The 12,078-nt window shown below is 37.2% G+C and overlaps 1 protein-coding gene across 14 annotated transcripts in view; it reads right to left on the reverse strand.

Moving 5' to 3' along the window:
• The window catches only part of GUCY2C (guanylate cyclase 2C), a 124,013-nt gene that overhangs the window by 102,438 nt on the left and 9,497 nt on the right, over positions 1-12,078 (reverse strand). For 2 of the 14 annotated variants that reach the window (XM_082742343.1, XM_082742346.1), the window contains one exon: positions 10,490-10,672. The exons of the other annotated variants lie outside the window; for them this stretch is intronic. The gene's annotated coding sequence lies outside the window, so the exon portion shown is untranslated. The remainder of the gene's footprint in view (positions 1-10,489; positions 10,673-12,078) is intronic. 14 annotated transcript variants of the gene reach the window in all.

Here is a 12,078-nt window from a genome sequence, read left to right on the forward strand (position 1 = left end):
TCTTTGCCACTCTTGGTTGAACTGTGGAAGATTTGCACAAAGATTAGCTGCATTGTTAATTCCAATTCAATATTTTCTTAAAAGAAAAAGGACTGCTTGGCAAATACTCACAATTAATCACAATTTCCCCCACAATTTTCTAAATAATATATTTCTAGGTGGAGAGATGTACATTAAAGATTTGTTTTTGAATATTCTATTAGTTCTGACTTTAAATATTCCAAAAGATTAAATACTTAGATGTGTTGGGAATGGCAGGGATGAATTTCCTAGTGGAATATAAATTTGGTACATTATAGAGTGGTCATATAACTTTTATCATCATGCCTTCAGGTTTCCTTTTTTTCCCCCAGAGACAGAGAGAAAGAGAGAGTGAGCCTGAGAGCACACAGGGGTAGGAGTAGGAGGGGCAGAGGGAAAGGGAGAGAGAGAATATTAAGGTCTGCGCTGGGCATAGAGCCAGTCACAGGACTTGATCTCACAATCCTGAGATCATGATCTGAGCCAAAACCAAGAGTCAGATGCTTAACCAAATGAACTACCCAGGTGCCTCTGCTTTTTAACTTTTTAGTAAACCTCTCTTTTCTTAATTTTTTAAAATTTCATGGGAAGAAAACAACCCAACTGTACTGTATCAAGCACCCTCATCTTAGACCTGCACAAATTTCATGGCTCTACTTCTAATCACCCCAACAACTGCATGGTCATAGTACCTCCACCAACTCCACTAATAAGCAACAAGTCATCTTTTAATATTTCTCGAAACCTAGTTGTTTTATAGGAAATTTCTTGGATCAATATGTATCAGTAGTATTCTTCATTATTTATCAATGCCCCATTAAGTTCTGTTTCACTTAGGTGAGAAGATAGGTCAGTGTTAAAGAAGACTTTCATTTAGCTTCACCTGAGTAAAAGCGAAGTGTACTCACATACACACCTAAATCAAATCAGGAAAGAATGCTCTCTTCTGGGCGCCTGGGTGGCTCAGTGGGTTAAGCCACTGCCTTCGGCTCAGGTCATGATCTCAGGGTCCTGGGATCGAGTCCCAAATCGGGCTCTCTGCTTAGCAGGGAGCCTGCTTCCTCCTCTCTCTCTCTGCCTGCCTCTCTGCCTACTTGTGATCTCTCTCTGTCAAATAAATAAAATCTTTAAAAAAAAAGAATGCTCTCTTCTGACCATGCATACCTGTCCTCATCGGACTACCATAATAGCAAGACGTTCTTTTGTATTGCATTAAGCCTCTGAATGTTTGGGATTTGTTCAGTATCAACATTTGTAACAGAAAATATTGTCCACAGTTATGATTGATCATAAGGGTCAGTTTGGAGGAAGATGATATCTGCTAACTTAGAAAGTGTATTTGTGAAAAATATTACCCAGGTAAACCAGATAAAAGAAGACAAAGAGAAGATGGATAGAATGCTGAAAAACACTTGCATTTAAAAGGATAAGCAAAGAAATAGAGATAGAAAAGGAGATTGCCCAAAAGTAAAGGTTACAAACATGGTTGTGAAAGACAAAAGATTAAAGTTCCCAGAAAAAGACAGCTGTTAACTGTGCAAAATGCTATAGAGAGAGCAAACCAAAATATTCTGTTCCTCTGCCTCTCAGGCACACATATTCTTCCTTTCTCCATATCACACAGCCAAATAGAAAGATAAGATTTTTGATGTGACCCCCTGAAATGGCCTACCTTTCCCTTTCTATTTTTAAAGATTAAATGTTTACTATGAAACTTGAAGTCAACCACAAGAAAAAATATGGAAAGTCCACAAATTCAAAGAAGTTAAAAAACATCCTAATAAGGAATGGAATGGGTTAACCAGGAAATTAAAGAAGAAGTTAAAAAAAGATATGGAAGCAAATGAAAATGAAAACACAACAGTACAAAATCTTTGGGGTTCAGCAAAGGTGGTCCTAAGAGAGGAGTATATTGCAGTACAGGCCTACCTCAAGATGCAGGAAAAGTCTCAAATATACAACCTAACCCTACATTTAAAGGAGATAGAGAAAAAAACTTCAAATACAGCCTAAACCCAGTAGGAGAAGGGAAATAAAGATTAGCGAAGCAATAAATTATAAAGAAACTTAAAACAAACAAACAAACAGTAGAGCAGATGAGTTAAACTAGGAACTGGTTCTTTGAAAGAATTAACAAAATTGATAAATCCCTGGCCAGACTTATAAAAAAGAAAAGAGAAAGGACCCAAATAAATAAAATCATGAATGAAAACAAAGAGAACATAACCAACACCACAGAAATGCAGTCAACTATAAGAAAATATTGTGAGCAATTATATGCCAACAGATTAGGCAATTTGGAAGAAATGGATAAATTCCTAGAAACACATAAATTACCAAAACTGAATCTGAAAGAAATTAAAAATCTGAATAGACCTATAACCAGCAAAGAAATTTAATCAGCACTCAAAAATCTCCCAACAAACAAGACTCCAGGGCCAGATGGCTTCCCAGGGGAATTCTACCAAAAATTTAAAGAAAAATTAATACTTACTCTTCTGAAACTCTCTCACAAAACATAAATGGAAGTAAAACTTCCAAACCCATTCCATGAGGCCAGCATGATTACCTTAATTCCAAAACCAGACAAAGATCCCACTAAAAAGGAGAATTATCATATGGTTTCACTTATTTATGGATCATAATGAATAACATGGAGGATACTGGGAGTAGGAAAGGAGAAGTGAGTTGGGGGAAATCAGAGGGGGAGATGAACCATGAGAGACTGTGGACTCTGAGAAACAAACTAAGGGTTTTGGAGGGGAGGAGGATGGGGGGATGGGTGAGCCTGGTGGTGGGTATTAAGGAGGGCACATATTACATGGAGCACTGGGTGTGGTGCATAAACAATGAATCTTGGAACACTGAAAAAAAAATTAAATTAAATTAAAAAAATAAAATAAAAAGTTCGTTTGAATTAAAAAAAAAAAAAAAGACTTACAAACCATTATCCCTGATAAACATGGATACAAAAATTCTCAACAAGATACTAGCTAATCAAATCTAACAGTACATTAAAAGAATCATTCACCAAAATCAAGTGGGATTTATTCTGTGCTGCAGGGGTGGTTCAACAGTCACATATCAGTCAATCAACGTGATAAAACGTGATACAGCACATTAATAAAAGAAAGCTAAGAACAATATGGACCTCTCAATAGATGCAGAAAAAACATTTGACAAAATACAGCATCCATTCTTGACAAAAACCCTCAAGAGGATGCCTGGTGGCACAGTTGATTAAGTATCTGACTCTTGGTTTTGGCTCAGGTTGTGATCTCAGGGTCTTGAGATTGCACTCTCAGGGTTGGGTTCTGCACTCAGTGTGGAGTCTGATTGGAGTTTCTCTCTCCCTCTCCCTCTGTCCCTCCCTTCATTCAAATAAATAAATAAATAAATAAATAAAACAACTATAAAAAGCCTCAAGAAAGTATGGGTATTAGGAAAATATCTCAATATCATAAAGGTCATGTACAAAGACCTAAAACTAGTATCATCCTCAATGGGGAAAAACCTGACAGCTTTTCCCCTAAGGTCAGGAACAAAACAGCGATATCCACTCTCACCACTGTGGTTAAACATGATACTGGAAGTCCTAGCCTCAGCAATCTGACAACAAAAAGAAACAAAAGGTATCCCAATCAGCAATAAGAAGTTAAGTATTTATTCTTTGCAGGTCACATGATACTCTATGTAAAAAATCTGAAAGACTACACCAAAAAATTGATGGAACTGATACAGGAATTCAGGAAAGGTGCAGGACATAAAGTCAATGCACAGAAGTCTGTTGCATTTCTAAACAACAGTAATGAAGCAGCAGAAAGAGAATTCAAGTAATCAATCCCACTTATAATTGCACCAAACCCCATAAGATATCTAGGAATAAACCTAACCAAAGACGTAAAAGACCTGAACTCTGAAATCAACAGAAAAATTATTTAAGAAATTGAGGAAGACACAAAGAAATGGGAAACCATTTCATGCTTATGGACTAGAAGAACAAATATTGTTAAAACATCTATAGTATCCAAAGCAGTCTACACAGTCAATGCAATCCCTATCAAAATAACACCAGCACTTTTCACAGAGCTAGAACAAATAATTCTAAAATGTGTATGGAACCAGAAAAGACCCAAAATAGCCAAGTCATGTTGAAAAAGAAAATCAAAGCTGGAGGCATCATCATTCTGGACTTCAAGCTGTATTACAAAGCTATAGTCATTAAGACAGTATGGTACTGGTACAAAATAGAGAACCCAGGAATGGACCCACAACTGTATGGTTAATTAATCTTCAACAAAGCAGGAAAGAATATCCAACCCATCTGTTCAACAAATGGTGTTGGGAAAATTGGCCAGCCACATGCAGAAGAATGAAACTGAACCACTTTCTTACTCTATACACAAAAATAAATTCAAAATGGATGAAAGACCTAAATGGGAGATAGGAATCCATCAAAATCCTAGAGGCAAACAAGGCAACAACCTCTTTGACCTTGGCCCCAGCAACTTCTTACTAGACATGTCTCTAGAGGCAAGGGAAACAAAAACAAAAATGAACTACTGGAACTTCATTAGGATAAAAAGCTTCTGCACAGCAATGGAAACAATCAACAAAACCAAAAGGCAACCACTGGAAAGGGACAAGATATTTGCAAATGACATATTGGATAAAGGGCTAGTATCAATAAAGGATTTATTAAGTCAATCAGAGAAAGGCAATTATCATATGACCTCCCTGATATGAGTAAGTTGAGAGGTAATGTGGGGGCTTTGGGGTAGGAAAAGAATAAATGAAACAAGATGGGATCGGGAGGGAGACAAACCATAATAGACTCTCAATCTCATAAAACAAACTGAGGGTTGCCAGGGCGGGTAGGAGGGGTAGGGAGAGGGAGGCAGGGTTATGGACACTGGGGAAGGTATGTGCTATGGTGAGTACTGTGAAGTGCGTAAACCTGGTGAGTCATAGACCTGTACTCCTGGGGCTAATGATACATTATATGTTAATAAACAAAACAAAACAAAATAAAAAGCTTATCAAACACCCCAAAATTTAAAAATCTAGTTAAGAAATGGGCAGAACACATGAACAGGCATTTCTCCAAAGACATACAAATGGCTAACAGACATATGAAAAAATTCTCAACATCACTCATCATCAATGAAATACAAATCAAAAACACAATGAGATACCACCTCACATCAGTCAGAATGACTAAAATTAACAAGTCAGGAAACAATAGATGTTAGTGAGAATGTGAAGAAAGGGGAGCCCTCTTACACTCTTGGTGGAATGCAACCTGGTGCAGCCACTCTGGAAATCAGTATGAAGTTCCTCAAAAAGTTAAAAATAGAACTACCCTATGACTCAGCAATTGCACTACTAGGTATTTATCCAAAGGATACAAACATAGTAATTAGGAGAGGCAGATGCACCCCAATGTTTATAGCAACAATGTCCACAATAGCCAAACTATGGAAAAAGCTCAAACGTCCATTGAATGATGAATGAATAAAAAAGATGTGGTATACATATATAATGGAATATTACTCAACCATCAAAAAGAATGAAATCTTGCCATTTGTAAGGATGTGGATAGAACTAGTATATATTATGCTAAGTGAAATAAATCAAAGAAAGACAAATGCCGTATCATTTCACTCATATGTGGAATTTAAGAAACAAAACAGATGAACATAGGGGAAAGGAAGGAGAAATAAAATAAGATAGAAACAGAGAGGGAGGCAAAGCATAAAAGACTGTTAACTAAAGGGAACAAACGGTTGCTGGAAGGAAGGTGGGTTTGAGGTTGGGGTAACTGGGTGATGGGCATAAAGGAGGGTACTTGTAATGAGCACTGGTTGTTATATGCAAACGATGAATCACTAAATTCCACCCCTGAAACTAACACTAATATATATATATATATATAAACTAACTTGAATTTAAGTAAAATCTTGAAAGAAAAATAAATAAAGATAAATGTTCAAAGATCCCACACCTACACAAATCAAACAAACACATAATTTGCTATTTGGAGGGGCAAATATTATTATTGAATTCTGAGTTTAAAACATTAATGAATATTTATTTTATAAAGTTCACATAACTCAATATCATGTCTCAGGCTTTTAGTTAAAACCTGTGTAATTTTTAAATGTTTCTTTCATTAATCAAGAAAACTTCTAAATCATTATAAAAGTATGTTCAACTTTTGGTTTTGTTGAAAACTAAAATAAAAAGGAAAAGGAGAATTGGGAAAATAAAGCTGAAAATATTGACATACCAGTGATCATATTTCTAATATATGGAATGATTCTTTAAAGCAATTTCAGGGCACCTGGATGGCTCAGTCGCTTGGGTGGCTGCCTTGGGCTCAGGTTATGATCCCAGGACCCCAGCATCAAGTCCTGCTTTGGGCTCCCAGCTGAGCAGGGAGCCTGCTTCTCCCTGTCCTGCTTGCTCCTACTCTCTCACACTATCTCTGTCTGCCTCTCTCTCAAATAAATAATACACAAAATCTTAAAAAAAAAAAAAAATTCAAAAACACTAACATTCCTATTGGAAATAAAAGATAGCAAAACCAAAAATTCACAAAAAAAGAAAATTCAAATGACCAATCAATATATGAAAGAGTAATCAATCTTTTTAAAATAATTCCTTTCAAAATATTTCCAGTTTCAAAATAATTAATCCAACAAATACTTATTGAGACATATTTTGCAGCTTTTTCAGATGAAAAAGCAAAATAACACTTTCAGGTAAAAAGAAAAATGGTAGTTTTAAAAATATGACTATTCAGGGTTGATAAGAGTGTGGAGAAATGAACACTCCACTATCTAAATGGGGGAATTTCCGAAAGGTATAATATTTCTCCATGGCAGGTTAGCTGCATATTTCAAAAGTTGGGCATTTTTCTTCACCTAGAAATTCTACCTCTAGGAATATATATTCAAGTAAATAATCCGAGATGTTCACTGGATTTATATGCAATAATATTTATTGTGGCATTATTTATAGCAGCTCCCAAGGAAATAAGCAAACTGTCAAGCAATGAGAAATTGGGTTAAATAAATCATCGTATGTTTATACAACAACTAATAAAAATCACGTTGTGGGAAAATAGTTAATGACACGGAAAATATTTTTGGCATGCTGACAAGTTTAAAAAGCAAATATTAAAATAATACATATACTCTCAACCTTATTTTCTGACTGCTTATAAATGTTTGAATGTTCTCCTAAATATAAACAAATATGGTTACATGTGAATATAATCTTTATGTATTATACTATAATATAAACTAAAATGTTGACAGTGATAACCACTGAGGGCAGGGCTTAGGAGAGTCTTTAAAAATTTGTTTCCTTATGCTTTTTCTATACATTCTGTTGTTTCCCTATGAAATATGCACTGCTTTTATAATAAGAAAAAAGTTACAAAATTGGATTTTTAAAATTAGGGCCTTGATAACCTGAGAGTCATTTCAGTATGGTATGAGGGTGGAAGATTTTTAAATTTGGGTAAGTAGTGAGTGTGAGTTGAAGAAGTGAAGGCAGTGCACCTCGGAACAGCTGACATTCAAGTGCAAGAGGGATCCAAGGATAGATTTAGGGGGAGGTCAAGATGAGGTCAAAGAAAATATTCTAGTTATACACACACACACACACACACACACGTATATATAAAATATAGTATTATTAAATAGTAATTATACACACACACACACACATACACACATATATGTTACTAGGATAAAGAGAAAAAGACTGTGGAGATAAATGTTTGTACACAGATTATGGACCTCTAGAGATGTACTGTCTCCTTATCCATGTAACTTTACCTTTAGGTAGAACAGAAAAGAAAAGGAAAAATGCAAAATAGTGTGCTAACATATAGTAAAACATGTGTAAACATGATGACATGTTAGGCTGTACTAGCCAAGAGTCTCAGAGAGACAGAACTGATAGAATGTATATGTACACACACACACACACACACACACACACACACACACACACGAAGAAAAATTTATTTTAAGAAACTGGCTTTCATGATTATGCAGGCTGACAAGTTCAAAATCTTCAGGGTGGGCCAGCGAACTCGAGACCGAGAAGAGCTGATGGTTTCAGTTCAAGTTCAAAGATCAGTCTGCAGGCAGAATTCATTCTTGCTCTGGGAAGGGCAGCCTTTGTTACCATTAAGGACCTTCAAATGATTGCCCACATTATGCGCAAAGTCCACTGATTTAAATGCTAATCTCATCAACAAAAAATCACCCTCACAGAAACATCCAAAGTACCATTTGGCCAAATTTCCTGACCCCATCAAGGTGACACATAAAGTTCATCATCACAGAAATACTATGAAAAATGACAATAGTTCTGCAGGGTAGCAAGACCGTGAGTTTCTCTTAATACTGTCTTTAATTTTGTTACCTTAAAGGTTAACTATAATTTTTTCCATAATTAATTCATACACGCTATTAAAATTCAGAAGGACTTCAACTTGTATAATGCCTTGTCTTCAACCACGTAAGAGGTAATTATACTATCTATATGTTATCACTGACTCCTAAAATTTTTATCAAACATCAGTATATAATAACATTCCTGACCTAATTTGAATATGTCCCATCAACATTTCATGGAGTGGTCATATTTAGTTACACATATATAAGCATATGCAACACTGGTATAAATATGTGCCATTTATATCTTTTGGGAAGCAGAAGTCAAGCAGCATGCTGCAGCCAGAATGTGACTTACCAATCGGCTGTGGCAACTTGAACAATTATTCAAGGGACAGGAGTCTGATAAACTACAAGAAACAAGAGGGACACTTGCACACAAGCCTTAATGAGGTGTTTTAAGGAACAGATGGAATAACAGATTTTGCTTTGAAAATATAAAGAGGTCCAAAAAGAAATAAGTATTTCTCCAGGGGCTTAGGGATAAAGAGGAATCAAAAAGATGTTAAAGAGGAACTTAACTGTAATCTCTCTGTGCTTGAGTCACTCATAAGCTAGTCAGAACACCCAAACCAGAGTCAGACAATGTCATCCCTTATAACTGTCATTAAATCCTGAGAGGTATTTTTTTTTAAATATGTGGGTTGATTTTTTTTTTTTAAAGATTTTTTCATTTATTTATTTGACAGAGAGAGAGAGATTACAAGTAGGCAGAGAGGCAGGCAGAGAGAGGGGGGGAAGCAGGCTCCCCGCCGAGCAGAGAGCCCGATTCGGGGCTTGATCCCAGGACTCTGAGACCATGACCTGAGCCGAAGGCAGAGGTTTAACCCGCTGAGCCACCCAGGTACCCTTAAATATGTGGGTTTTTAAAAAAATATTTTGTTTATTTGTCAGAGAGAGAGAAAGCACAGGCACAAGTAGGGAAAGTGGCAGGCAGAGGGAGAAGCAGGCTCCTTGAGCAGGGAGCCTGATGCAGGGCTTGATCCAGAACACTGGGATAGGATTTGAGCTGGAAGCAGATGCTTAACTGTCTGAGCTACTCAGGCGTCCCAATCCTGAGAGATATTACTGCCATGTTATATAGATGTAGAAAATGACACTCAAGATTTGTTAAGGAACTTACCCAAAGCAAATACATGTGGCATGATGCTTACTGGAACTTTCCTGTGCCCCACAATTGGTGTAAAGGACCCCCAATGCATTCCAGGTTTCTAATACTGGGAAGAAAAGTGGAAGCACAAGCCATCCCCTCCCACTCCAAATCTATTGAGCCTTCTCGTAGCCAGTCATGGAGGAAGGGAAAGTTGTTTATTATTCTTTTTAAAAGATGACTTATTCAGAGAGAGAGAGAGAGAGAGAACACACTAGCAGGAAGGGCAGAGGGAGAGAATCTCAAGCAGACTCTACATTGAGCACAGAGCCTGGCACAGGGCTGGATCTCACCACCATGAGACCATGACCTGAGCCCAAACCAAGAGTCAGCTGCTTAACTAACATGCCCCCCAGGCGCCCCAGTAAGGAAAGTTTTTTATACTGAGTAAGAGATTGAAGCTTTAAATAGATTTGACTTTTAATAACTGGGAGTGACAAAGAAGTAATGGAATCTTTTCAAGATATCATGAAATGAAAAGACAGAGAATGTATGAAATTTTCACATTTATCCCCTGAGTTGAGAATATTCAACAAACCGGTTACATTTGGGGGTGGGAAATGGAGCAGTTATCCAGGATCTTTCAAGAATCTCCACATGGACATAAATATGTATCCTGGGTTCATGAAAAAATTCTAGACACAAAATTGGAATGGGAACTATACCACCATACGGAGATAAAAAGGGCCAATGGAAAATATTTAAAGCTGTATGTATTATGAACAGAAATTACCTGTGGATTATAGTATTTATGAGGACGTCAGAAGATGTTGGGTGAATCTTCTTTTGTTGTCCCAGAATTGATAACTAGGGCCCCAGCCATGGCTAAAGAGGCATCACGTACCTCAAATTCCAGAGCCATCACTGCGATCAGACGTTGCCATTCTGGGCTTACTAAAAAGGAAGCTGCCTCAGCTGCAGAACCACAAGCCACTGGTTCAGTGGGGAGAGAGGGATAATCACTGTTATACATTGTCAGTCTGAAGAGGCGTTTTACAGCTCTTTCCTCCTCCTTCCTTAGGGGAGCCTGCAAGAAGGGAATTAATCTCCTGTTCTGGACAGACATCTGCACAGGCAATCAACTTACTGTTTTGCCGGCAGCTACCAAAGCAGGAGAAAAGAGAATGGACTCAGATGGTAAGGTTGACAGAAGGGAGGGCCACAACCTGAAACTTGACCTGATTATCTTCTTTCTTTAACAAGTGAATTTAGAAACCACTGCAAAAATTCTACTTCATTATATATTTAAGCAAGATCATTCTCCTGCAGAATTTAAATGTGAATGATTACATTTAGAATCCTTATCTCCCTTCAGAGTCTCCCCCTATAATTCAGGGACTCTCTCTCTTTTTTTTTTTTTTAAAGATTTAATTTATTTATTTGACAGAGAGAGAGACAGCGAGAGGGAACACAAACAGGGGGAGTGGGAGAGGGAGAAGCAGGTTTCCTGCTAAGCAGGAGTCCAGCATGGGACTTGATTCCAGGACCCTGTGATCATGACCTGAGTAGAAGGCAGATGCTTAAGGACTAAGCCACCAGGTGCCCCCAGGGACCTTTTTTTTCAAAGGGATGGCTGACATATCTACTTGAGGAAATTAAGTCTGTTCATATTCTTACCCCTTACATGTGAAATGTAAGCTAGGCAAGAGATACAGACAAAGCTATTTTGGTAAGGTATATAGATAGTATCATATATAATCATATATAATAGGTATATAGGTAAGGTATATAGATAGTATCAGATATAATAGAGTCCAGTAATGTGAAGGATATATTCTTCCCACTTGTAATATACACATACATATGTATGGAAATAGGTACTACAGGACCTTTCCATTAATCCTCTAGTCACGGCATGCCTGGGTGGCTCAGCTGGTTGAGCAACTAACTCTTGATTTTGGCCCAGGTGTGATCTCAGGGTCATGGAACGAGCCCTGCATCAGGCTCCCTGCCCAGTAGGGAGGGAGTCTGTCCCCCCTCACTCATATTCTCTCTCAAATAAATAAATTCGTTTAAAAAAAAAATCTTCTGGTCATATTATGTTTGTGAAATTCATTTCAAACTGAAAATTTTTTAAAATACTGATTTAATTATGAAAATATTCTTGTAGAAAACATAACAATATTTAAAGATGAAAATTTTAAAAATCATAAACCTCAGGGACTCCTGGGTGGCTCAGTTGGTTAAGCGTCTGCTTTCAGCTCAGGTCAGGATCCCACGGTCCTGGGATCAAGTACCACATTAGTCTCCCTGCTCAGTGGGGACCTTGCTTCTTCCTCTGCCTCTGCCTATCCCCCTGCTTATAAACTCTGTCTGTCTCTCTCTCCCTCTGACAAATAAATAAAATCTTGAAAAAAACCCATAAACCTCTACCCATTAAAAACTCCTTAACATGTTGGTAAAGGGAAAGACTGACTGTACTATTTTACTATA

Source organism: Mustela nivalis (assembly GCF_964662115.1).
Source record: "Mustela nivalis genome assembly, chromosome: 7".
NCBI lineage: Eukaryota > Metazoa > Chordata > Mammalia > Carnivora > Mustelidae > Mustela > Mustela nivalis.